Source organism: Mus musculus, chromosome 10, assembly GCF_000001635.26.
Source record: "Mus musculus strain C57BL/6J chromosome 10, GRCm38.p6 C57BL/6J".
Classification (NCBI taxonomy): Eukaryota; Metazoa; Chordata; class Mammalia; order Rodentia; family Muridae; genus Mus; species Mus musculus.
In genome coordinates this window covers 77,132,870-77,157,098 of record NC_000076.6, presented here as the reverse complement: position 1 = coordinate 77,157,098, position 24,229 = coordinate 77,132,870, and the positions used below count along the sequence as shown (strand labels likewise).

The window sequence follows — 24,229 nt, the reverse complement described above, 5'->3', positions numbered from 1 at the left end:
GGTATGATTTTGAGCGTGCGCATCTGAAGGTGGATATTTGAGGATAGAGTAGAATTTAGAGGATGCTATGCTGTTGGCCTTGAATACAGAGGCAGCCGTTAGGTGACACACGTACCTCTAGACACCTTCTGGGAAAGTTGGGGTGGTCTGCCCTAGAGCCTGGAAGGACCCAACTCTGCCATGCCTTGATTTTCTTGTGACCCGCAGAACTCTAAGAGAAGAAACTTGGGTTTTGCACAGCTGACTGGGTTATCTCTTCCTATAACCTTTGGAAACAGATGTGGCCGCTCCTTGGCTCCCTGAAGGGGAGGAAGTAGCACTTCAGAGGAATAAAGTGCCTGCTGTGGTGTGAGAACCTCTGAATTGATTTCAGGTCCGATCTTTTCCCAAGTAGGATGCCATAGTGTCTCTAAGGCCCACCGGCCAGAATGCTGTCTCATCCTTTCAGCACAGCTGGGAGCACTCAAAGGTTCTCCACCAACAAGCTAAAGATGAGCCCCCACCCCGAGAACATTCCCTGATTTTCAATGGACTTCTCCACTGGCAGGTCCCCCTCCCCCAACACAGCCTGTACAGCAGCTCCTGGAACCTCTCTACACCAGGGTCCTGCGTAGGGCAATTGTCCAAAGCAGGAGAGTGGCGGGCAACTAACTGTTAGCAAGCAGCAACTACTATTCAGGAATTGGCTGCCAGGCTGGTGAGAGCTGCCGGAGGAATGATACACAGTAGGAGTTCTGCTAAGCAGGACTCACAGCCTAGGGGCTTTGCAGAGTGTGGTCAGTCTATCCCAGATCAGACCGATCACTGCCCAGGACAGTGCTACATAGTATACATAGATACATAGTATAAAAGCTAGCTCCATCCCTCTCTGCCTATCAGCCCAGCATCTTCAATCCTAGGAGAACCGCTCATGCCAGCCCCAGGGGATAGGTCAGTGGGGCTGGACATATTTTTCTAAAGTAAAGCAAGTGGCTCTGTGTCCAGCAGGCTCTCATCAGTACCACATTGGGCTTGTCTGTGGATCAGCGGCTGCCAGTCTCTGGTTGTTCTAAACACTGCCCAGGCCTCCGCTGTCTCTAGTGATTCCTATGTCCTTGGTTATCCAGAATGGAGCGGACAAGTCTTTAGTCTGACCGTTTCAGAGACATAGTGGCAGATGTGGATCTAGGAACTGGACCTTATTCCTTAAGAAAACGACCAGACCACACCCACCACTCAGCAAGTGGCCTTCTAGAATTTTTAAATGGCATCTTTGATTCATAATGGACCAAACCAGCCATGTTGGGCTCTTTCTTTGCTTGTACCTGGGGATTGGGACCTTTCCTGAGAGCACACAGGTAGGGAAAGCCTCTGAGGGAACCTTTGGCCAGGTGCTCAGCCCAGGTTCTGGGCCTGTCCACGTTCAGGGAAGAAGCAGAGGGGCTTGCTTGTATCCTGAGGAGGGGAGCTGTGCAGGGTCCACCGAGGGCTTCTCAGGGTACAGTGCTTGCACCTCTGGGCTTCATCTGTCATGAAAGCTGATAAGTCCCTCCTCCTCCCCCGTTATCTCTTGGGGTCTGCAGTGATGAGTTGGCCATGTCAGCCTTGACTGGCAAATCAGCCAGCCCTGGCCACTCTCCTGAAGCCCACTAGCTGGCCGGAGGACTGACCAAGTCCCTATGGAATAGGGATGCCACTGTGTCCAGGGAAATGGCAAAAGGCTTGAGGCTATGGCCCAAGGAGAGTAGGGCCTAGTGCCATTTAATTTCTCTCCTCAGATTCAGGAGTCGGTGTGGTGTGTGAGGATGCAGAGCAGTGTGTGTGCTCAGTCGAGGCAGTGATTCTGAGCTCCAGCATCTTACCCACTCGCCTCCAGCATCCCCATCCCTTCCTTCTTTGCCTTCAAATGTACCTCATCCTTTCCCTACCCGCTTCCCAGGATTCCTCCTCTCTATCGTTCCCAGCATCCCTCATTCACTCCTTTCCCTACCCCTCTATCATTAGCATCCCTTCTTCTCAAGCCCCCACTCCCACCCCAATTCCCCCATCTCTCTTCTCCAGTGGGTGCCCCTAGCAGCTTCCTCTCATCTTTACAAACCTTCCAGTATCCTCTGTCCCTCTGTCAGCCTGTATCTCAGCAGGTGTTAAATTCAAGCTAAATTAGTTCCTGCCTTTCAACTATTTAGCAACAGTTAATAGTTGAACTATAGCTACAGCCAGTCCCTCCCCACATTGTGATCTATTTGTCCCCAGCCCCTTGGGAAGGAAGGCTCGCTCCATTTCCTTCTTTTGCATTTCATTGTCCTAGCCAGCCTTCTTTCTGAGATACTGTGCTTTCTTGGGCTTTATCTCTTAAGTTCTCAGCAGTCCTATCTGACCTTTGCCCTCTGGTTTTAATGAAGGGTTTTAAAAGTTTCCTTTCCTGTCCCCCTGGCTGGTCACTGTTTAGGTAACACATACCTTGGGGGAGTTGCTTTGTGCAGGAAGGATACTGCTGCCTTGGAGTGGTTCTGTGGACCATTGCTCTCCAAATCAGCGTTACTTAGCCTGAAGGGAGGGAGTTGGCTATCTTCCTACCTTGGACACAGCTTATCTCTGTCCCACTTGGGCTGTGTCCCCATTCATTCAGGTCAGACCAGCCTGTCATCAACGGGCATCATCTGGTCCACCTTATTCTCTCCTTTGGTGAGATGTTGCAGTCTGGACTCCCCATGCCATTCCCATGTCTGCACTCATTTGGGCTTCTTGCTTATTTTGCTTTTTTTTTTTTTTTTTTTTTTTTTTTGAGATAGGGTTCCTCTGGCTGTCTTGGAACTTGATCTCTAGACCAGGCTGGCCTTGAACTCAGAGATCTGCCTGCCTTTGCCTCCCAAGTGCTGGAATTAAAGGTGTGTGACCCCCTATACCTGGTTCATCAGGCATCCTTGATTTTCCTCTTTGGAGCTGACCTCCAGCAACAATTCCACAGGCCTCCTGTCTGTCTGTCTGTCTGCCTGCCTGCCTGCCTGCCTGCCTGTGGCTTTGCAGTTTGTGCTCCAGCTGTCTTTAAGGGCTCTCAGTCTTTGTGTAACACGGCCTGTGCCCACTTCTGCTTCCTCCCACACCTAAGGGGACCTTTAAACATAGCCGATGCCTCGAGCTGAACCTGTTACTAGTGATCACACGGGCTGAATATTAATCTGATCTCAGCCTGCGAGGCTGTGGTTTGGCCTGATTTTTCTGTTAGGCAGAACCAGGCCACTTCCCTGAGGTACCTACCTGCCCCAGAGCTCTCTCCCAAACCTGCTCACTTTTTCTTAGTAGCACCCCCCCCCCAAGCCTTTTTCCTGTAAGTCTTGGTGACCTCCATGTGGTTGGTGAGTCCTGTTCCAGAACCAGTGACATCCAGTTGTGTCATTGCCTGCACTTGCCCACACAGGCCAAGAACCTCAAATGACTTGGACTTCCACTTGAATACTTGTATCACTATCAAACAAAGCCTGCAGCTACATAATAAACCCGTGGAAGAAACACATGTACCAGGGATGGGAGACTGCCCACTCGCCCCAGACTTGCCAGGGACATTTCTGCATGTCATCTTTCTTATGAAAAAGGAAATAAATGACCCAGGACTATCTGTAGTTATATGACGTGTGTGTGTGTGTGTGTGTGTGTGCGCGCGCGCGCGTGCAGTTATGGGACTTGTGTGTCTGGCCATTTGGAGACCTCTTGTCTCAGTCTTTCCTGGCATTGGCTATGACCACAAGAATTAGTGACCATGCATTCCCCTCAGGGTTTTGTCTTCTGCAAGCGAATGTGAACTTTAGGATGGCAAATGCTTGCTTGAATAATTCCCCTTCTCTACAATCACAGGGACCCCTAAGTCTTTAACGGGGCCCCTCTGGAAGGTGGAGCCACCATGTGCTACCCAGAGTCCAAGCTAGAGGATTCGGTTCCTGAGACATTTGTATGCACAGTTGATATTAAATAGTTTTATTTACTTATTTATTTATTTGTCTTGGTTTTTCAAGACAGGGTTTCTCTGTGTAGCCCTGGCTGTTCTGGAGCTCACTCTGTAGAGCAAGTCTGGCCTCGAACTCAGAGATCTGCCTGCCTCTGCCTCCAGAATGTTGGAATTAAAGATGTGCACCCCCACCAATAGTTAATATTTTAAAAGTTGTACTTTTGCCAGGATTCCAGATGTGGCCCAGATGTCCACAGCAGTCCAAAGATGTACTTTTGATCAAAGTACTTAACAGAACCTCATGTCTCACCCATGCGTACGCTGTATGTCAGAGCAGATTTTAGTGGGTCTGCTGTTGTCCTGCCATCTTCCTGGTTCCCTGCAGAACTGCCTGCTTTGCCAAGGAGTCAAACTGCAGAAGGCACATTTGTACATACATGAACTCCCCAGAGGGCCCTGGACCAGCAGCTACCCAGTTATTTAGTCCCCACACAGAGGTACCTCCTGCTGAGGGCATCACTTACCTGTGACTCCTACTCATTCCTCTCTCCCATCCATGTCCTCCTCTGCCTTGTGCCTCCTTCCATCCATGACTCTGTTTTCCTTGGCTCATGGCCATCTAGGGCTCAGGGTCATATCACCTCCCAGGGGAGCCAGTGTATCTCTAAGACTGGTTCATTATTAGCAGTGGCTCCTTCCCTTAGTCCCTCTGCCTGCCTCCCATTGCCCTTCTGCATAGCCTCTCAGTGTAACCCCTCAGTATAGCCCCTCCCATGTGCAGCCTCTCAGTGTAACCCCGCCCCTGTGCATCCTCTCAGTGTACCCCCTCCCCTCTGCATCCTTTCAGTGTAACCCCTCCCCTCTGCATAGCCCCTCCCCTGTGCAGCCTCTCAGTGTACCCCCTCCCCTCTGCATAGCCCCTCCCCTCTGCATCCTTTCAGTGTAACCCCTCCCTTCCGCAGCCACTGTGTATGGCACCTCCTCAGTGTTTTTTAGCAGGTTTACTGGGCATTTCAAACGAAGGCCTGCAACACAGAGAAAACTATCCATACAGAAAAACCATGCTAGACCCCCCTCAGAGCCTCAGTGAGCATGTGTTTGACGGAGGACTAAATCCTGAAACTTTGATGAGTTTTGCTGAGACAGTGCTGCCCATCCTCCCGGCCTCAAAGTCTTGATCCTCTGGTCTCAGCCTCAGAGTGCCATGAGTGTGTGCACTGCCATGCCCCTAGTTTACTTGAGACAATGTAGCTTAATATGGCCTTGAATTCACCCTTTTCCCATCTCTGCCCTATGCTGGGGTGGCAGGCACGCACTGCCATGCCTGGCTGAACTCCAGTTTCCAGCTCCAGGCTGGTTAATCACATCCGTAGCCACATTCTTGTTATGGGCCTGGCAGCTGGTCCCAGGTGGGTCTGACTCAAATGAGCTGTTTAGATCCATGTATGGGCACACAGAACCAAGAATCTGGAGGACACTGAACTTAGGCGCAGGTGGCGCTGTCCTCCACCCAGACCTAGGGATGAATCCTCCTGTCCTTGAGCAGCTGTAGAAAGGCCAAGGGCTCACCTTGCCTCCAGAGTCCTCCTGACAGTGCCAGCTGAGATGGATGCTTCCTTCCTGACCAGCCCTGGTTGCCTGTTGGACATGTTCGTAGTGTGGGGGGAATACTTGGTCATTAGCTCCTGTGCCAGTTGCCTGGCAGGAGTGTGGGCAGCATAGAGTTAACAGACAGGACTCCTGGCAGGCGAGCCCAGTGCTGGGAGGCCGCGATCTTCAGTTCTTTCTTCTCCAGCTCTTTCTGCACTAATTGAAGACGTGACATTCCGGAGGATGAAAGCTTCTTTGTGTGTAGCCAGCGGGCAGCTGGGCTCATAGCCCTAGGTCGGCTGTGCACCGCAGCTCCAGAGCAGGTAGTGCATGGCCCTGGCTGAGGAATGTCCCCACGAGGCTCCAGAAACAACTTCCTCCTTTATTCCTGCTATCTGCTCCCGGTGCCTGCCGATGTGGGTCCCAATTATAGGTGGAGAACCAGGGGAAAGGTTGTGCTGTCTAGACGCTAATCCTGAGATTGAGTTTCTACTGTATCCCAGCAACCGGATTACAGTTGGTGGGAGGTGGGGGTGAAGTCTCTGGGGCTGGGCCAGGGGACCCCACCAGCTCCTTCTGTTCCCTACAACACTGTCCTATGGGAAGTAGGGGAAGGGCAGCAGGGGGAGCCCTGCGGAGAAGGCTAGCAATCAAGAGGCTGGCAAGGCTCTATCTAGCAGGTGTGAAGTGAAGTTGGGGCACTGTCTGTCCCCCAGAGTCTGCAGTAAAGTAGGGGAGGCTGAGCAGTAATCTGAGAAGCCATCAGCTGCCAAGACCTCAGGTTTGGTTCTGTCTACCTGTAGTCAAGGGCAGGTACCCAACCTGCTCTGTCTCAGGCTACTCAAGTGTCCTAACTGCAGACTGCTATCTTTCCAGGGGCCAGAGGGCAGCCTCTGCTTCTGCCCGTGTGCTTGGCTCCAGGCTTGGAGACTCCAGCCATGCACCCCTAACCCACTCTGCCCCTTCTGATTGGCTTCCACTGTGACCGCTTTGGCTCCTGATTAGGCTAGGAGATTGGTGTCTGTCTGTTCTACGTCACACTCACTTTGCAGGCTCCTTGAGGAAGGATGGCAGACAGAAAGCAGGCTCTATGTGGGACTGGACTTTTACCTCAGGACTGGACATCTCTTCAGGTGGCCACTGCAAGGCTACCGTTCAAATCATGTGTCGGGCATCCTTGCCCCTCACATAGGAACTTACTGCTGTGTTCATGGCCGAAGAACTTCTGTAAGCAGTTAGGTTGTCCTAACGGCGGTTCTGGGTGGGGGTCAATATCAGTTGGAGAGGAGAGGCGGAGCCACGGGGACACACATGGGCCAAGGAGGACGGCTCACAAACTTGTGTGGGTCAGGATCCTTAGGAAGGCAGGAAGGGAGGAGGCAGCTTTGCGGATGGACAGCCAGGAGTGGGGGTGGGGATGAAGCTGTAGCAACAAGAAGACCAGATGCTTCGCCAGTGGAGCAGCAGGAATGGTGGTCAGCTGCTGGCCAGAAGGAAGCTCATGATTGTTGGGGTGAGATAACTGTATGCATTGCCTTCCATTTATTTATAGAGTCTCTTCCTCTTCCTCCCTCCCTCCCTCCCTCTTTCTTTCTTTCTTTCTTTCTTTCTTTCTTTCTTTCTTTCTTTCTTTCCCTCCTTTCTTCCTTCCTCCCTCCCCCTTTCCTTTCCTTTCCTTTCCTTTCCTTTCCTTTCCTTTCCTTTCCTTTCCTTTCCTTTCCTTTCCTTCCCTTCCCTTCCCTTCCCTTCCCTTCCCTCCCCCTCCCCCTCCCCTTCCCTTCCCCTTCCCCTCCCCCTCCCCCTCCCCCTCTCACCTCCCCTCCCCCTTCCCTCCCCCTCCCCCTTCCCTTCCCTTCCCTTCCCCTTCCCCTTCCCCTCCCCCTCCCCCCTCCCCTCCCCTCCCCCTTCCCTCCCCCTCCCCCTTCCCCTTCCCTTCCCCTTCCCTCCCCTCCCAAGAATCAAGCAGCCAGCTAGACAAGTGAATTGAGGGTAACTTTAAAACTCCTAGATCCTCCATGTGTGAAGGTGCTCACCTGTCATCCCAGCATTTGGGAGGCTGAGGCAGGAGGATTTCTTTGAATTCCAAGCCAGCCCAGGCTATCTAGTGAGTGTGTTTCTCAAAGAAGCAACCGAACTAGGGTGAAACAAAACCCTCAGGCCCTAAGGTTCCAGGAACTGCTGTCCCAAGATGCTTGTCTTCAGTACCTGCTGCTCCGGTGGGGTTTCTTTGTTAAGCGTGTAGGTGCATGGGTGCATACGTGTGCAGATGCTCATGAATGTGCCTGTCAGACCAGAAGTCCACCTCAGGGGTCATTTCTTCAGGTGCCTCCCACCTTCTTTTTCATTTCTGATTTTTCTGTTTGTTTCTGTGGTTTTTTTTAAAGATTTATTTATTTATTTATTTATTTAGTATGAGTACACCACTGCTCTCTTCAAACACACCAGAAGAGGGCATCAGATTCCATTACAGATGGTTGTGAGCCACCATGTGGTTTCTGGGAATTGAACTCAGGACCTGAGCCATCTCTCCATCCCATTTGTTTCGTTTTACTGTTTTTGTTTTTGTTGTTGTTGTTGTTGTTGTTTTGTTTTGTTTTGTTTTTGAGACAGGGTTTCTGTCCTGGAACTCGCTCTGTAGACCAGGCTGGCCTTGAACTCAGAAATTTACCTGTCTCTGCCTTCCTAGTGCTGGGATTTAAGGCATGGGCCACCACTGCCTGGCCTGTTTCTGTTTTTTTTTTTTTTTTTTTTTTTTAAAGATTTATTTATTTTTATTGTATATAAGTACACTGAGCTGTCTTCAGACACTCCAGAAGAGGGAGTCAGATCTCATTACGGATGGTTGTGAGCCACCATGTGGTTGCTGGGATTTGAACTTCGGACCTTCGGAAGAGCAGTCGGGTGCTCTTACCCACTGAGCCATCTCACCAGCCCCCCTGTTTCTGTTTTTGATATGAGTTTCTTATTGGATGGTGACCCCAGCCATCCTGTCTCTGCTTCTCCAGCACTGGAATTATGAGGGTGTACCACCATACCCAAATTTTCAGTGGGGTTTTGGGGATCAAACTCAGTTGCTCATATTTGTATGACAAGGACTTTACCGACCCAGCTGCCTCCTGTCAGTCTCCTGTCTTTGGGATCATGTCTTAGGGTTTCATCGCTGTGAAGAGACACCATGACCATGGCAACTTTTATAAAGGAAAACACTTAATTGGGGCTGGCTTACAGTTCATTATTGTCATGGAGGGAAACATGGCGACATGCAGGCAGAAACAGTGCTAGAGAAGGAGATGAGGGTTCTAAGTCTTGATTGGCAGGCAGCAGAAGGAAATTGTGAGCCACACTAGACCTAGCTTGTGCATCTGAGACCCCAAAGCCTGCCCCCATAGTGACACACTTCCTCCAACAAGGCCACATCTCCTAATAGTGCCACTCCTTGTGGGGCAATCATTCAAACTCATGAATCTAGGGGGGCTATACCACCACTGATATTGGATGTCCTGCCCTTTTCTCTTCTGCCCAGCTAATTGGCTGCTCAGCTCTTTATTTTTTATTTATTTATTTATTTATTTATTTGTTTTTGATTTTTCGAGACAGGGTTTCTCTGTATAGCCCTGGCTGTCCTGGAACTCACTTTGTATTCCAGGCTAGCCTCGAACTCAGAACTACGCCTGCCTCTGCCTCCCAAGTGCTGGGATTAAAGGCGTGCGCCACCACTGCCCCGCCGCTCAGCTCTTTATTAACCAATCAGTGGTGATGGAAAACAATTTTTACAGAACACTGAAACCCAATACTCCATCATCTGGACTGCAACAGATGTCTGGGCATAGAGATCCCCTCAACAGGTGCTGAGTTGTGTTGTTCCGGCGTCTGTCTCCCTTTTCCTTATCCACCAGACTTGAATTAGCCAGCGGCTTCTGAGCTTAGCAGAACTGAGAATGACTGCGTTGTGTACCTGTCTGATATCACCACTTAATGTCAGCTGGGCCACCATCTTTTGCTGAAATGGGTGCCTTCTAGAGCTACCAGGGCTCAGAAGGGAGAAAGAATGGTGTGGGAGCCAGCTAGTCACACTTAAGCTGAGCTTTGACTTGTGTGGAATGTACCTCATTCCTTCGAGGCTGTGTCTACCTAGTATACCCCACCCCCAACCCTCTTCTCCCTAGATGTGGCACAAAGCTGTGGGCTCTAGGCCACTGAGTCACCATTACTGCTGAGTTCCTGACTTGAGTTCTGGTCAAACATTAACAGGTGAGGCAGGCCCCTGTTGAAGAATAACCCGTTTACCCTCCAGGCTATGATGTCCCAAAAGGCATGGCCCACTGTGCCCTCAAGCTGGCTAGCTTGGGTCTGCTCTGACCAGTAGTCTGCATGGTCCTTACAGGCAGTGACTGGGCACACCCAGTTCCCCTGGTCAGAACACTTCTGTTTGGTGTCTGTATGTGGTAGGTGGTAGGTGCAGTTGCTCCCCATTGGTTCAGGCGGGCAGAGCAGAGGCATTGTGCCAGGTCATTGCTGCTGTCCAGCAGACAGCCGGGCCTGCGGAGCTGGCAGCTGGGACTGGCAGAACAGCCCTGTGGAGTTAGGCACTGGCTTGTGGGAGGTGGAGCATCTCCAGGTCACACCTGACCTCTGGCATCTGAATAAACTCATGCTCTCTAACTGGCCTTGGCCTTGGCTGGCAGGGCTGCACAGTTCCAGCTTGCTCCTGTCTCTGGTGAGAGAGCAAAAGAAGTAGCTTAGGTGTCTGTAGCCTGTTGTGTGAGTTCTCATTTTGTTAACCTCCCTGTTCCCTATATGGAACCCTGCTGTCTTCCCACCGCTGTCCTGGGTGTATCACTGTGCAGCAGCCTAAGGTGCCCTGGGAGGGAGGGGGTCTAACTAGAGTGGGGGGGTCTTTCGGGCACCATCATCTGACATCCCCAGGTTCTCCACCCTGCCTTTCTAGGTCTGTCTCCTGCTGAGAGAGGACAGGGGGCTGCAGGCTCTAGGCTTAAGGTGTCAGGAAGCTGACAGGTTATTTCACCATCACCGGTGAAATGAGCCAATTCAAGCCAGATTAGATTATATTAAGTGTGGGTTTATTGGGAAGCTAGTGAACTTGCGGGGGGTGGGGGGAACGGAGGCCAGGGAAGTCCCCATGGTGAGAACAAAGGGGAGGGAGAGAAAGGATATTCATGCAAAGAGAGAAGAGAGAGGTGGAAAGGGAGGGAGAGCAAGACCAGAGAGCAGGGTGGGGGGAGAGGAGGTGGGAGGGAGAGGGAGAAAGGAGGAGGGAGAGAGAAACCCCAAAATGTCTGGATTATATAGGGAAGAGCCTCTGGAGGAAGGGCAGCCCAACCCCTGAGCTGGAAATCTCAGGGGTGGGGGTAGGTATGCCAAGTAGGAACTAAGGGTTGCTGGGATGGGAGACTCTGGAGGCCAGGTCTGCTTTGATATGTAAATATGCACCTCAGCCTCTTGTCCCAAGTCCGGAAACCAAACAGAAGGAAGCTTCTAGAAGTGCCTGTTACATGCCTAGGGTCCATGCCACTCCAAATTACCCCATGTTGACTAGACCAGACTCAAAGCTGAGGGCTCTTCTCAGGGCCCCCAAACAAATGACTGAGCCTTGATTTAGTCTTGAGTTCCAGTTTTAAACCCTATCCATGTCAGAGGAATTGGGGTAGGGGGGAGATGGAGGGAGATGCCAGAGAAAGGATCGATGGTGAAGATCTTATCAGTGTCATGACCTGTCTTCCTTTGAGATCACAGAGCCGTCCGTTAGTGCCTGCCACCTTGTGTGAAGACTCAAGGTCTCACCCTGTACTGGCTGGTTCTGTGTGTCAACTGGACACAAGCTGGAGTTATCACAGAGAAAGGAGCCTCCCTTGAGGAAAGGCCTCCATGAGATCCAGCTGTAAGGCATTTTCTCAATTAGTGATTGAGGGTGGGAGGGCCCAGCCAGTCCATGGTGGGTGGTGCCATCCCTGGCCTGGTAGTCCTGGGTTCTATAAGAAAGCAAGCTGAGCAAGTCAGGGGAAGCAAGCCAGTAAGCAGCACCCCTCCATGGCCTCTGCATCAGCTCCTGCCTCCAGGTTTCTGCCAGTGAGTTCTAGTCCTGATTAACAGCAATGTGGAAGCTGAGTTAACCCTTTCCTTCCCAGTTTGCTTCTTGGTCAGGATGTTTTGTGCAGGAATAGAAACCCTGACTAAGACACACACTAATGGTGGACCTGCTGCCAGGGCCTCCACCCCCTGTCTTTTCTGTGGCTGGTTCCCTGTCTTTCCTCAGACATGGGGGGAGTGTGGGAAAGGGTTGAGTGTGCCTCGTCGGGCCTCCTTCCTGGTGTTTGCTGTTGCTAGCTTCTGGCCTGAGTGTAAATCAGCATAGGTTCTTCAGCCGCTTGTTTTGATGGGTGCTTTGTGAAGACTGGAATTTCTTTACCGTGAAGCAGGTTTCCCTGTGCGGCTCCTTTTGTTGTAGATCCAAGGTCTGATGTTTCGTGTGATTGCAGCAGTGTGCATGCAGGGCCTCATGGCTAAGGGCTTCATGACAAGGCATCAGTCAACACAGATGAGCCTGAGCTGACTTTGTTGGGGGAAGAGCTGGACCCCAGCGCCCACTTTCAAGTGAGGAGTTGCTGTGCCCTGCGACCACAAAAAAAAGATCTCTTTTTGCCCTGGGCCAGTCAGTGCTCCAGGGAGGCCCATGGTCCACAAATGGCAGAGGGATGGCCTATGTGGCAGAGGTGAAGCAAGAAGGTGGCTTCAGGGTCTCTTAGTAGGACCATACCTGGTGTAAAAGGCTTAGCCTAGGGTCAGTTGCAGCTTTGGTATTGTACCTAGATGACAGAGGAGCCTTAAAGGGCCTGGAAATGTTGTGAGTGGTAGCCATACCCCGATAGGCCAGCAGATCCTTCCTTGGGGGGAGTTCCTGGAACTTTTTTTTTCCAATGTTGAGAAATATGCCCCATGTCTGTCTCCACAACACAGCCAGCCTCTGGTTCTCCAAGTGGCCAGCAGGGGAGCAAGTGGACACTTTGGCTCTAAGCCATCAGGTACCCAAGAGTGCCTTAGGGCAGGAGTTCCACAGAGGCAGAGGTGGTTTCTCTTTGTGGTCCTCAAGGGTGGGCATCATCCACAGGAGGCGGAGAGGTGGCAGGTGAGGTTCTGTGTAGGAGTAGGTCAGCTGGGACACTCCCAGGCACTGCTTCCACTGTGATGAGCCAGAGGGCACGGACCTGGGCACCGGTTGAGCTGCCCAGCCTGTTCCTTGGAGTGCCAACTACCCAGAGGAGATGTGGCCTGTAGAACCGCAGCATCTGCTGGGGAGCTGGGCTGCCACTTTCTTCTAGATGTCTAGGTTGGCTGACCATCTGTACAGCAAGTTTGGGCTCTTGCCTAGCTCTCTCCACTGTAGGCTATAAAATAGTCCTACCTCAGGCATGGCCTGGTGTGAGCTTGCCTCTCAGGGCTCTGGTCCTTGACTGCCATGCTCAGGGCCCAGTGTTTGAGACCATGTGTTTCCTTAATGGATGTGAGGAGGTAGGCATGAGAGCTGTCTTGGTGAACAGTTGTCTTGGTGAGTTACAACCTACTCTACCTTCTTGGACAGAGACTGTGGTAGTACCACAGCCATACCTGTATCTGCAGAGACTCCCTTGGGGCCCTGAGAAATTGTGGTAGTCTATACTCTATCACTGCCCCCCCTCCCCATCCCCTCCCCAACCCTCTGCTCACCCTGCAAGCTTCTCTTGGCTGGATGTCAGAGCACATTGGAAGCTAGGCTAAGCTGGAGCTGGGATGTGCGCCTATGACAGTATGGGCTGAGCTTGTAGTGGCTGTGTGCAGACTGCACTCCTCCTGTCCTGCTAGGATGATGTCTTTAAGCCACGGGACATGGCTTGCTAGCTGAAATGTCATTTGGGTGATAGCTTGGGTGTCCTTTAGGCTTTTCCATGGACTCATCTCCCAATGGCTGTGCTCCTTGGAAGACTTGTCACCTGCCTCTGATCTGGCATGCTTCTGTTTGGGGCCACCTCTGTCCCTTCTCAGGAATCTGTAGTTTATTTAAGGGCTATAGGAACCAAGAGAGACCAAGGCTGCTTGCGTGCATGCGTGTGTGTTGTGTGTGTGGTGTGCCTGTCTGACTGCCTGTCTGTCTGTCTTCTTTCCATGACACTCATGCATGCCCTTGAATGGGGACTGAGTGAGGGTGGGAGATACTGCATCAGGCCAGATGCTGCTCTCAAACCCAGTCCTGTGGGCTGAGGGCCTACCCAGGATGGCTCCTAACAGCACCAAATGCTCCCCCTCCCCCATGCCCCTTTTAGCCTCTTTAAATTATGCATGGGTGTTTGCCACTTACTAAGTCAGGCTCTCAGGTATGTTCATGAGGTTCCTGGTTAAGGTAACTATGCAAAGTCCACACAAGGTGATGAATGGGCTGCACACCAGGCATAAGAGCTGTATTGCCCATTTATGCTTTGTGTGTATGTTTCATGCGTTATCCACTTTTGTCTTTTGTTCAAGGTTGCTATGGACCTGAGAGGCTGAGTGAGACCACCCATAGTTCACATTCTGCAAAGGGGTATCCCACCCCCTTTTTTACCTAGGTGACCCGCATCTACAGGGCCCTTAACACTGCCCTCTCCAGCTCCCCCCTTCTCCCCACAAAGAGGCCTCTCCCTCCATGCTGACCCCTGACTTCGAAGTCGTCCCCCCGCCCCCCACAGCTGTGTTGGTGTGGACAAGCAAGAACAAACTCCAGGTAGAGGTGGGGGGAGCTTTCTGAGGCTTTGCACATCTGCAGCGACCTCTGACTCGGTTGTGGACCGCTGCCGGGGCTTGGCTTTCAGTAGCTGGACCTCGGGTTGTTTGCCTCAGTCTCTCTTCTATACAGAGAGAGTTCCCAGGGGAGTCTGAGACCCCAGCTCTGGCAGTCCACACCCCTGAGCTCTCTTCTCCCAGTTCCCTTTCCTCTTGTCAGTACTCAGTGTGCTGGGGCAGGTGCCCGGTCTGTGCTGCCTCTGCAGGCTGAGCGTGCTGGGAAGTGGGCAGGCTCAGGAATGTGCTGGCACCTGGCCACTCCTGGGCTCTGAGCTCAGGCCTGACTAATGAGGTGACTCACCTGAGCAGCCCAAAAGCCTGGGGAAGCCTCCCTGGTAGCTCCATCCCTTACCTCAAAGAGCTGGGTGGACATGAGGCCCCCTGGGTAGGGGACCTCCCCACCCACCTGCCATGAACTTCCTTGGAATGAGTAGTCAAGGTGCCACCTCCTACTGCGTGGCCACCCTTGGTCACTGTATTAACACCTGTGCACTGCGTTGTATTTAGGGTGGTGGCTTGCACCTTCTGTGGGCTGGATGGGGTCCAGCTTAGGTGGGAAGGTGTTCGAGTTTGAGTATGAACTATCCCCCCACAGACTCATATTTTGAATGCTAGGTTCCCAGATCTAGGTGCTCCTTGGAAGGCTATGGAGGGCTTGGAGGTGCTCCTTAAGGAAGTGCTCCTTAAGGAGGTGAGGCCTAGCTGTTAGGAGTAGAGCCTGGTGTGTGTGTGTGTGTGTGTGTGTGTGTGTGTGTGTGTGTGTCAGTAGAACATTGAAGATTCTGCTTCTGTCCCATCTCTACAGTCTGCTTGCGTCTCGTGGTAGCCACCGCCTCCTCATATCTCCACAGCATGAACTCCATCGGGCCCTCCTTCCCTCACACGGAGTCAGAACAAACCTTTTCTTTCTTAAAATCGCTTCTGTCAGGTCTTTAGTCAAAGCCAAATTAACTAAGAACAGAAATCAGTGCCTGAGAGTTGGAGCCACCATTGCTGTGGTTTATGGGCCGTTGGAACTGGTGTGTGAACAGGATGGGACTGGGAGAAGACAGAATTCAGTAAGCCGCCCTTAGCGGACGATTCTGGGGAATGTGGAAGAGCAGGAGACAGATGTGGGCGGAACGCTGTGTTCATGAGGTTTCAGGTGGGAACGAGGACTCTGTTGGGAGCCGGGTTAGAGGACAGTCAAGCTATATTCTGGAAAAGAAAATGATTGCATTCTTCCTGTATCCTGAAGACTGGAATAAAGCTTAATTAAAAAGTAATGGATGGGGAGGGGTGGGGTTGGGTGGGCTGGAGAGATGGCTCAGCAGTTAAGAACACGGGCTGTTCTTCCAGAGAGATCGGTTCCCAGCTACCACGTGGTGACTCACAACCATCTGGAATGGGATCTCATGCCCTCTTCTGGCATGCAGGCAGATAGAGCACTCATACATTAAAAAAAGTAATGAACTAAAGGCCATGGGGTATCAAAAGGCAAATGCATTAGAACTTCATTTTAAAAAGAGAGAGCTGAAGGGTATCCAGCAAGGAGCCACCAGGGGAAAGGTTTGTCCAAGGTTAGCCAGTCGGATGCTTAGGGGCCTTTGCAGTGGTGCCTGGCTATTTCCTAAGTTGGCAGCAGAACTTGGTATTGTCTGTACAGTGTTGATTTTATACTCATGAGGAGCATTTAAGAGCTGTGAGGTGGGGGCTGGAGAGGTGGCTCAGAGGTGGAGAGCACCGGCTGTTCTTCAGGAGGTCCTGAGTTCAATTCCCAGCAACCACATGATGGCTCACAGCCATCTGTAATGGGATCTGGTGCCTTCTTCTGGCTTGCAGGTATATGTGCAGGCAGAACACTCCATCATAAATACATCTTAGAGAGACAAGAGAGACAGAAAGAGAGAGACTGTGTGTACTGTCAGTGTCAGGACATCAAAGGCAGGGCTATAGCTAAGCCAGTTGGAGTTCACATCCCACAGTGCCAGGGCTAGTGGACGTGGAACTGCCGGGTTTGGTGTTTGCTTGCTTTGGCCAGATCTTTCCTTGCTCTCCCCATTTTCCTCCTTCTGGAGGTAAGAATGTCGATTTTTGTGCATTGTATATTGTAACCATGCTGTTTCTTTTTGATTTTATAAGGGTTTGCCTCTTGTGCTTCAAGAGACGTTAGACCTTTGAACAGCGTTGGGGGCTGTTAAAGCATTTTGCACTATGGGATGGCCTTCGTGGGGCTGGTGGAAGAAATGTATGGTTTAAAACTGAGATGTCTCCTGCAGGCTCATGTTTTGAGCGCTTGGTCCCTAAATTGGGATGCTCATAGGAGGCTGGAGAGCTTTGAGGAGGCAGGGCCTGCCTGACAGGAGTTGGGTTCTAGGGGTGGACCCATGAAGGTTTTGGTCCCTGGTTCTGTCCCTTATTTTTCTGCTTCCGCATTTCAGCTTGTGAACAAGCCTCACGCTCTGACAGCCATGACCGTGCTTTCTCCTTCATGATGGGTTGCATCGGCCTCAAAACCCAACATCCAAGTGAGCCTGTGTTTCTCACGGTGAGGCAAAAGTAACTTAACCTAGATGGGCCGAGGGGCAGGAGGTCAAGGCATCTGTGACTTCAAGTAGTGCTGTGTTTGCTGGGAATCTTAACTGAGCAGATTCCAGGGGAAGGTGATTGAGGAGCACTCAGGCTGACTGGCACGCAGGGTGTGTGTGGAGAGGGTCTGCAGGTTAGGAGACCAGGAATAACCATGACTCATAGTGGCAGCTTCCTTTAGTGTCCTGTGCTGTGTCTTCTCTGTTTGGGGACAATGGGACCCTCCTATGTTTCCTTGAGGCCAAGTTCTCTTAGCATAAAACCGGGCATCTCACAGTGAATGATGCAGGGGTATTTGGTACAGCTGTTGTGTTGTTCAGCAGTCATGCAGTCTAGTTTTAGAGCATTCCGTTATCCCCAAAAGAAAAGCCTGCATCATTGATGGTCCCAGGAAGCCACTAATCTGTGCCACCCTTGGATCTGTCTGTTGTAGATGACTACTTGGGTAGACTACTCCATGTGTGTTCTGAACTCTTGTATGGGTGGAGACTGCATGTACCCTTTTAGACAGGGCTTTTCATGAACATAGCGTCTCTCAGCCTGCCTGTGTAGTGAGCATCAGGCTAAGCTGGCTGGCTGGCGATCTGTTGTACTGCTCTCTTTACAAATGTGTTTTCTGGACTCCGTGTATCTGATTGGAGACCTTGGCCTCTTTGCAGCCCTGGTCTCTCCTAGGTTCCTTCTCCTCATGGCTCCTAAGCAGCAGTCTTTGGAGATCACGGTGAAGGTCCCAAGGCACAAAGGCTGTAGGTGCCAAAGAAATGGAGGGCAGGTCTCTGTTCCCTGGGCTGGTGCCTCCTGCCATGTCCCTGTGAGAGAGAAACTGTTCCTAGTGGACGAGGAAGGAGAAATCAGGACGATTGTCTGTCACACAAAGACCAGGTCTTAGGTGTATTCATTCACTGGCGTGTTTGTGCACTCATCCATCCATCTGTCCATTCTGCCCAGCCCCAAGGTTCACCAAACAGATGCAGGCTCCCCCTCTAGTTCCAAGCTCACACCTCCCACACCTGACAGGTCATGTGACCCTCTCAGTCTGCAGGACACACCCCTCAGGGATGGACAGTCCTAGGTGTTTCTTTGTCCCATGGTCAGGATGTTGCTTTCTTGTCTGGTCATCGTTCTCACTGTTAATGTCCCTTGGACCCATGGTCTTAGCTCCTTGGTATGGTATAGAATGGCCACCTTGGCACCAGTGACTACCCTGATACTAGACTTTTCTGCTTTTGAGGCTCCTGCCTCAGTGCTTGGGCCATTCCTGACACTTCATTCCTTGGTTTCCCAGCATGCTCTTGGGTATTCATGTGGGGATAAGAGTTGTGTCTATGTCTCTCAGGGTGTGGAGCCATGGTTCATGGCTAGGGGCACCCTCTAGTTCCCTCCTATTTTCATTTTGTTTGCTGGGCTCTCCCCTGGGTCAGGGCTATAGTTACTAGCCAGCTGAGGCCCCTAGTCCATGGCTTAGCAGCACCTTTGTAGCTGATGACCGTTTTGAGGAGATTCATAGGCAGGAAGAGGGCCTTTCTTCCTTGAACCTCAGCCATCTGTGTGTTTTGAGGGGCTCATTCAAAATGAATATTCTGGGCTTCTCCACCTGAGCCTAGACAAGCTGTTAAGGAGGGAGGTGGATTCTGGCCCACCCAGGGCAGGCTAGGGGTCATTCATGGTGACCTTGGGTCTAGTTACAAAGGCAGACAGAGAGTGTGGGTGGCTAGCTAAGTCTCTGGAAGCCCAGGAATGTGGGTCAGACTCTTCTCTGCCTGGGGTCCCAGGGTGGGTAGCAAGTGTTTACTTTTATTCTTAGCAAAGAGCACAAAGTGAGGACTTTGAGGTCAGCTCTTAGATACTGGCTGCAACCCCACACCCTGGCCTCCATCAGTCAAGCACATGTCCAGACAGGCAGGCTTTGGTCAGGTGGGCAAGCCTGTCAAATTCATTGCAAAGGATAGAAACAATCTCTTTTTTTTGAACTTGTTATAAATACACATGTATTTTGTTAGGTCACAGGGCATAGGCGGTACTGTACAGAGCTGGTACAGGTGTGGGGGCTGAACGCCACAGAGATAGACAGACAGAGACTGAGTCCACCCAGCAGGGCAGGCCAGACCAGGCAGCATTGTGGGGCCTGTAACAGTTGGTTGGTGGGCAAAAGTCATCTGGGAGTCTGGTCCAGGACTGGTGGTCCCCAGACAACTTGGAAGATCCTTGGTCCAATCTGATTGAGGTCTCTGGTGGTGCTACAGTGGCACCTGGATTCAGCTTATGTCATTCAGGGCCTTCCAGGTGAACTCAGGCAGTATGAAGGGGGCGCTGTGCATGTCCGAGTTACAGTATTTCAGCTGCATCTGCTTCACCTGGGCCTGTGTCAACTGCTGCACTGGCTCCTAGAAGTTGGTGCTCGGGTTTTTGCTACACAGCATGAAGCCGATCTGGCCTCTGAGATAGGTGGGAATTGGTACAGTAGGCGTAGCCCACTACAGGGGAGAACGATTTGCAGAAGTGCCTCATCTCTGAGGTTCAGGTGCAGCCACTGGCACTCACCCTGGCAGCACAAGATGCCATCTTCCTTGAGCGCTGCCTTCATGAGCTGATAATAGGACTCCTTGAAGAGGCTCTCAGCAGGGCCCATGGTGTCTGAGGAGTCGGTGATAATGACGTCGAAGGCATCTTGGTTCTGTTTCATGAACTCAAAACCATCGCCCACGTGGAGAGTCAGCTTTAAGCTGGAGAAGCCAACGGCCATGCCAGGTAGGAACTTCAATGACATCCTCATCGATTTCACACTGGACCACCGACTCCACAGAGGGGTACTTCACCACTTCCTTGATGATCAGCACCTTCCGCGGGTTGGGGTGGCTGCGGAGCGGCAGGTTGGCGATCATCTCCTGGTTGGATGATCTGGATGACACCACCCAGAACCACCACGCTGCCGTAGGTTTTACTGTGGAAGACAAGGATGTCTTAGTACCACGATCGCTGGTGGTGCAGCAGCTGATCCACTTGCAGCGACAGGGCCTGGCCGGGCCACAGGCTGCAGGTCTCTCAGAACCAGCCCTCACAGATGGCGGCGGGGCCGGGCGCGGCTGGGCCGTTGAGGCCAGGCTCCATGGCGGGCGGGTGGGCAGGTGGGCGGAGCGCTTCGTGGGCTCCAGAAACAAATCTCTTGTAGAGAGCTAAACCCAAGGGATCCTTCCACATCTGGCTCATGGTCAGCCTTCAGTACCTGTCCACAGCGTGGGTCATTTAACTTCCAGGTGTGTCTGTCCATCTGGAGAATGGCCGGCAGGGGAGGGACATATTCTATTCACAGCGGCTTCTCTGCTCTGTAGGTTGGTCTGAGAAGAGCCTGACACAGAGCAGGGTGGGCTCCTTGCCCCTTCCACTATGGACTGATGGATGGATGGATGCTTTCACTGTGTTATGAGGACAACAGGGGAGGAGTCGTGACTCTTGCTGAGTCACCTATTAGAACAGGGACTAGGTAGGCAGCAGATACCAGGTGGTAGCAGTGAGAACCAGGGAGAAGCCAGACCAGGTCTGGCTCAGGAGGATCACTCTTGAGAGCTCTGGAAGACGGTGATGTTCTCAAGGCCCCTCAAACCCCACGTGGTTCTCCTCAAGGCCTGGGACTTGGGGAGAAACGTGTGCTCATGGAGGCTTTGGGTGTGCCTTTGGTACGGTTTAAGCCTGCTGCTCTAGAGGACTTGAGCCATGAGTGTCCGTGGGGACAGAGCTGCTGCTTTCAGTCTCTAGGGCCATGGCAGAGACAGACACCAGCTGGTTCTACTTTGGGTGCCCTCGAGCTCATGGGAATGGAGAGGGCTGGTGTGGCCAGCAGGTGCTGGCCAGCCCAGGGTGTCAGTACTCTACCCATGAATTCAGAGCCACAGGGACATCTCTGTGGGCATCTGCCTGCACAGGCACCCCACCGTGCCTGCTGGCTTCCTTCACAGAGCTTTAGAGCAGACCCAGGTTGAAAGGCAGGAAGTAGAGCCCAGGAACAAAAAGCCCCAGGCCTCTTCCTGGCACCACCTCTAGGATCACTTGGCTGAGAGTTTTGGAGGATCCCAGCAGGGTGGTGCCAGAGCCAGGTGATAGTTCTCTTCACAGGGTCTTGCTGAGGTGGGACTGGCCGAGGAGGTGGAACTTCAGGAGAAAGTAACATTTCAGGTTGGCTGATCCCAGCCTTCATCTCGTCTGTTTCTGTTTTTGTTTGTTTGTTTGTTTGTTTTGAGACAGGGTTTCTCTGTGTAGCCCTGGTTGTCCTGGAACTCACTTTTGTAGACCAGGCTGTCCTTGAACTCAGAAATCTGCCTGCTTCTGCCTCCCAAGTGCTGGGATTAAAGGCGTGCGCCACCACCGCTTGTCTCTGTTTCTGTTTTTGTTTTTGTTTTAAAATTACTTATTTGGGGCTGGAGAGATGGCTCAATGGTCAAGAGCACTGACCTGCTCTTCTGTGTCTGAAGAGAACGCCAATGTACTCATCTACATAAATTGAATAAAAGAATTACTTATTTATTTTATGTATATACATATATTATAGCCATCTTTAGACGCACCAGAAGAGGGCGCCAGATCCCATTACAGATGGTTGTGAACCACTCTGTGGTTGCTGGGAATTGAATGCAGGACCTCTAACCACTCCTAACCACTGAGCCATCTCTCCAGTCCAACTTTCATGTCTTAAGGCTACTTGGTCCAAATAAGTTGCTGTTGGGTTTAAAGCGAATAAATACCAATGGGGTGAGTGATAGTCTGGGGGTTGGTGAATCATTTGCAGATGGGGCATTCCCCACTTTGCTCCCTATGCACACACATTCTGCTGCTGCCTCTGGCCACACAGGCTTTGGAGAGAGCCATCATGTCCTTCCTCTTCCACATCTACACTTATTTCAATGTGAGTGACCCTTGTGTTCCAAATGCAAGGTCCTTCGGTTTGCCTCTTCTCTGTTCTTGGACCCTAGAGGGCCTGTCTGGGCCACATAGCTCAGGGAGTGGTCAAGACCCTGCAGGAAAAGAGCCAGTTTCTGTTTGGTTTATTGGCAGAGCCACCTTCTACCCTACCCTACCCTACCCTACCCTACCCTACCCTATCCTATCTTACCCTACCCTACCCTACCCTACCCTACCCTACCCTACCCTACCCTATCCTATCCTACCGTACCCTACCCTATCCTACCCTACCCTATCCTACCCTACCCTATCCTACCCTACCCTATCCTACCCTACCCTACCCTACCCTACCCTACCCGGCCTGCAGCTTATCTTTCAGGTAGTTACTACAAGATCCGTGCAAGCTGAGAAGCCTAAACTCCTTTCCTCCAGACTTCTGTAGGCTGAGCTCAGAGGACCTCAAGGCGCCCGAGAAGCGGGAAAGACCCACACCTTCTGTTGAGATCTGTTTATATTCCCCGGGACAGAAACCAAAAACAGAGAACACTAGTCCCCTGTAGTCCCCTGTCCCCCCTTTTGACTCTATCTGGAAATGTCTATTGTGATCAGAGAGGCCTCTGCCCCCTTCCCCACACTGACTGTGACAGCCGCTGATAAGCTCTGAAAGCCAGCTGTTCCCACAGATGACAGTCTTCTTTGAAACTCTGAAACCAGCCCAGCCAAAGAAAATAACAACAACCCTTCCCTTCCGAAAAGGGTCTGGGATCCCTTTAATGTCTAACTTTGTTTGACCTTGTCAGTATTGAGAAGGACAAGGGGTGGGGGGCACTGTTTGTTCAGATGGAGATAAAGGGACATTTTATTCTTTTTTTTTTAAAGGAATAGTAGAACTCTTTTATTTTTATAGTTAGTATTCTTAGAAGATGTAAAAACTCCAAGTCCAGAGGACCTGGGTTTGCCTTCCCGGGGGCGTTCCCTTCTAGGACCACTGCTCAGAGAGAGGGGGCAGAGAGTTCAGCAGAGCACGTGGGACTCCAGTCTGCAGCCCAGTGTGAACTCTGACCATGTTCTCTTTACACCGGCCACCAGCACCCCTTCTTAAATCCGGGGACCCCACCCCACTTGGTCTCATGCGGCCTTTAAGTCTCAGTGTTTCTCTTTTGCAAATGTGCTGAGTCAGGCACCTTTGCAGAGGTAGCTGCCCTTTGTAGGCGGGCCTCTTCCAGCCTCTCTTGCATACACTCTTCTATGGGTGGTCGGTTTGCAGGCGTGGGTTTGGAGGACCAGCCATTTGATGCCCATTCAGAGTCTATTGCTCAGCTATGTCACAGCGTCCTGGCCTCTCCCTTGAGCAGAGACTAGGCAACCATCATGGGTGAGCCTTGCGGGGCTAGGGTTGCCAATTTAGGAGAGTGAGACCCAGCTCAGCTCGTACTTGTCAAGTGAGGCGCAGGAGTTGGAGAGGCTTGGTGGGTTCTGCAAACAGGGGTGACATTACTGTCAGGGTAGTTTGTGGACTACCGGAGGCAGTCATGAAAATGCTGCCTCCCAGGTCCCTCTTCTCCTCTTATGAGTCCCTCTGTCTCATCCTTGTCTGTTTGTCCTTCACACCAAAATAGCAAGGCCTGGGTTAGACAGGGCAGTGCTTAGCCCTGCCCATCTGGATCTGGTTGGAGGGGAGGAGCCTTTGCATGGGGGTCTGTGAGTCTTCTTGGGGGATGTCTTAGTTAGGGTTTTACTGCTGTGAATAGACCATTTAGTTGGTACTGGCTTACAGGTTCAGAGGTTCAATCCATTACCATCAAGGCAGGAGCATGGCAGCATCCAGGCAGACATGGTGCAGGAGGATCTTCATCTGAAGGCTGCTAGCAGAATACTGACTTCCAGACAGCTAGAATGATGGTATTCAAGCCCATGCCCACAGTGACACACCTACTCTAACAAGGTCACATCTTCTAATAGTGCCACTCCCTGGGATGAGCGTAGACAAACCCTCACAGGGGACCTCTCTAAGGCCAAATGGTTTGTAACCCTTGTACACAATGTTTTTAAGGGTATTTCAAAATCCCACCTACCAAAGTTCTCACATGTCTTCTAACATCTTTTATGCAACTATCAATATGAGTGACAGTGGCCTTGGCAGTTCACGTCTTTAAGCTGTAAGGGTTACCTCTTTGTAAAGTGTGTGTGTGTGTGTGTGTGTGTGTGTGTGTATGTGGTGTCAGGAAGGCCCTAGGAATAGGTGGGACACAGTAGACAATGGCCTCATCTTTAATCTTTTTGGGGAACATGTTCTAGAGGTAGTCATCCCTGCCTTGGCTCCATTATAGGGTACATGTGATGGACTGTGACACCCCCATTTTCTGTGTCATCTGTAACTCCCTGAGACCACAATCCTTGTGATTTTGGAGCCGAGTATGGAATACATTCCCAGCCCCCTTATAG

The 24,229-nt window shown here is 51.6% G+C and overlaps 1 protein-coding gene and 1 pseudogene across 1 annotated transcript in view; one reads left to right on the top strand and one right to left on the bottom strand.

Annotated features, from left to right (window-relative positions):
* Nucleotides 1-24,229, top strand: part of Col18a1 (collagen, type XVIII, alpha 1) — a 114,353-nt gene that overhangs the window by 9,432 nt on the left and 80,692 nt on the right. The window lies entirely within an intron of this gene.
* Nucleotides 18,858-20,040, bottom strand: Gm7775 (predicted gene 7775; annotated as a pseudogene).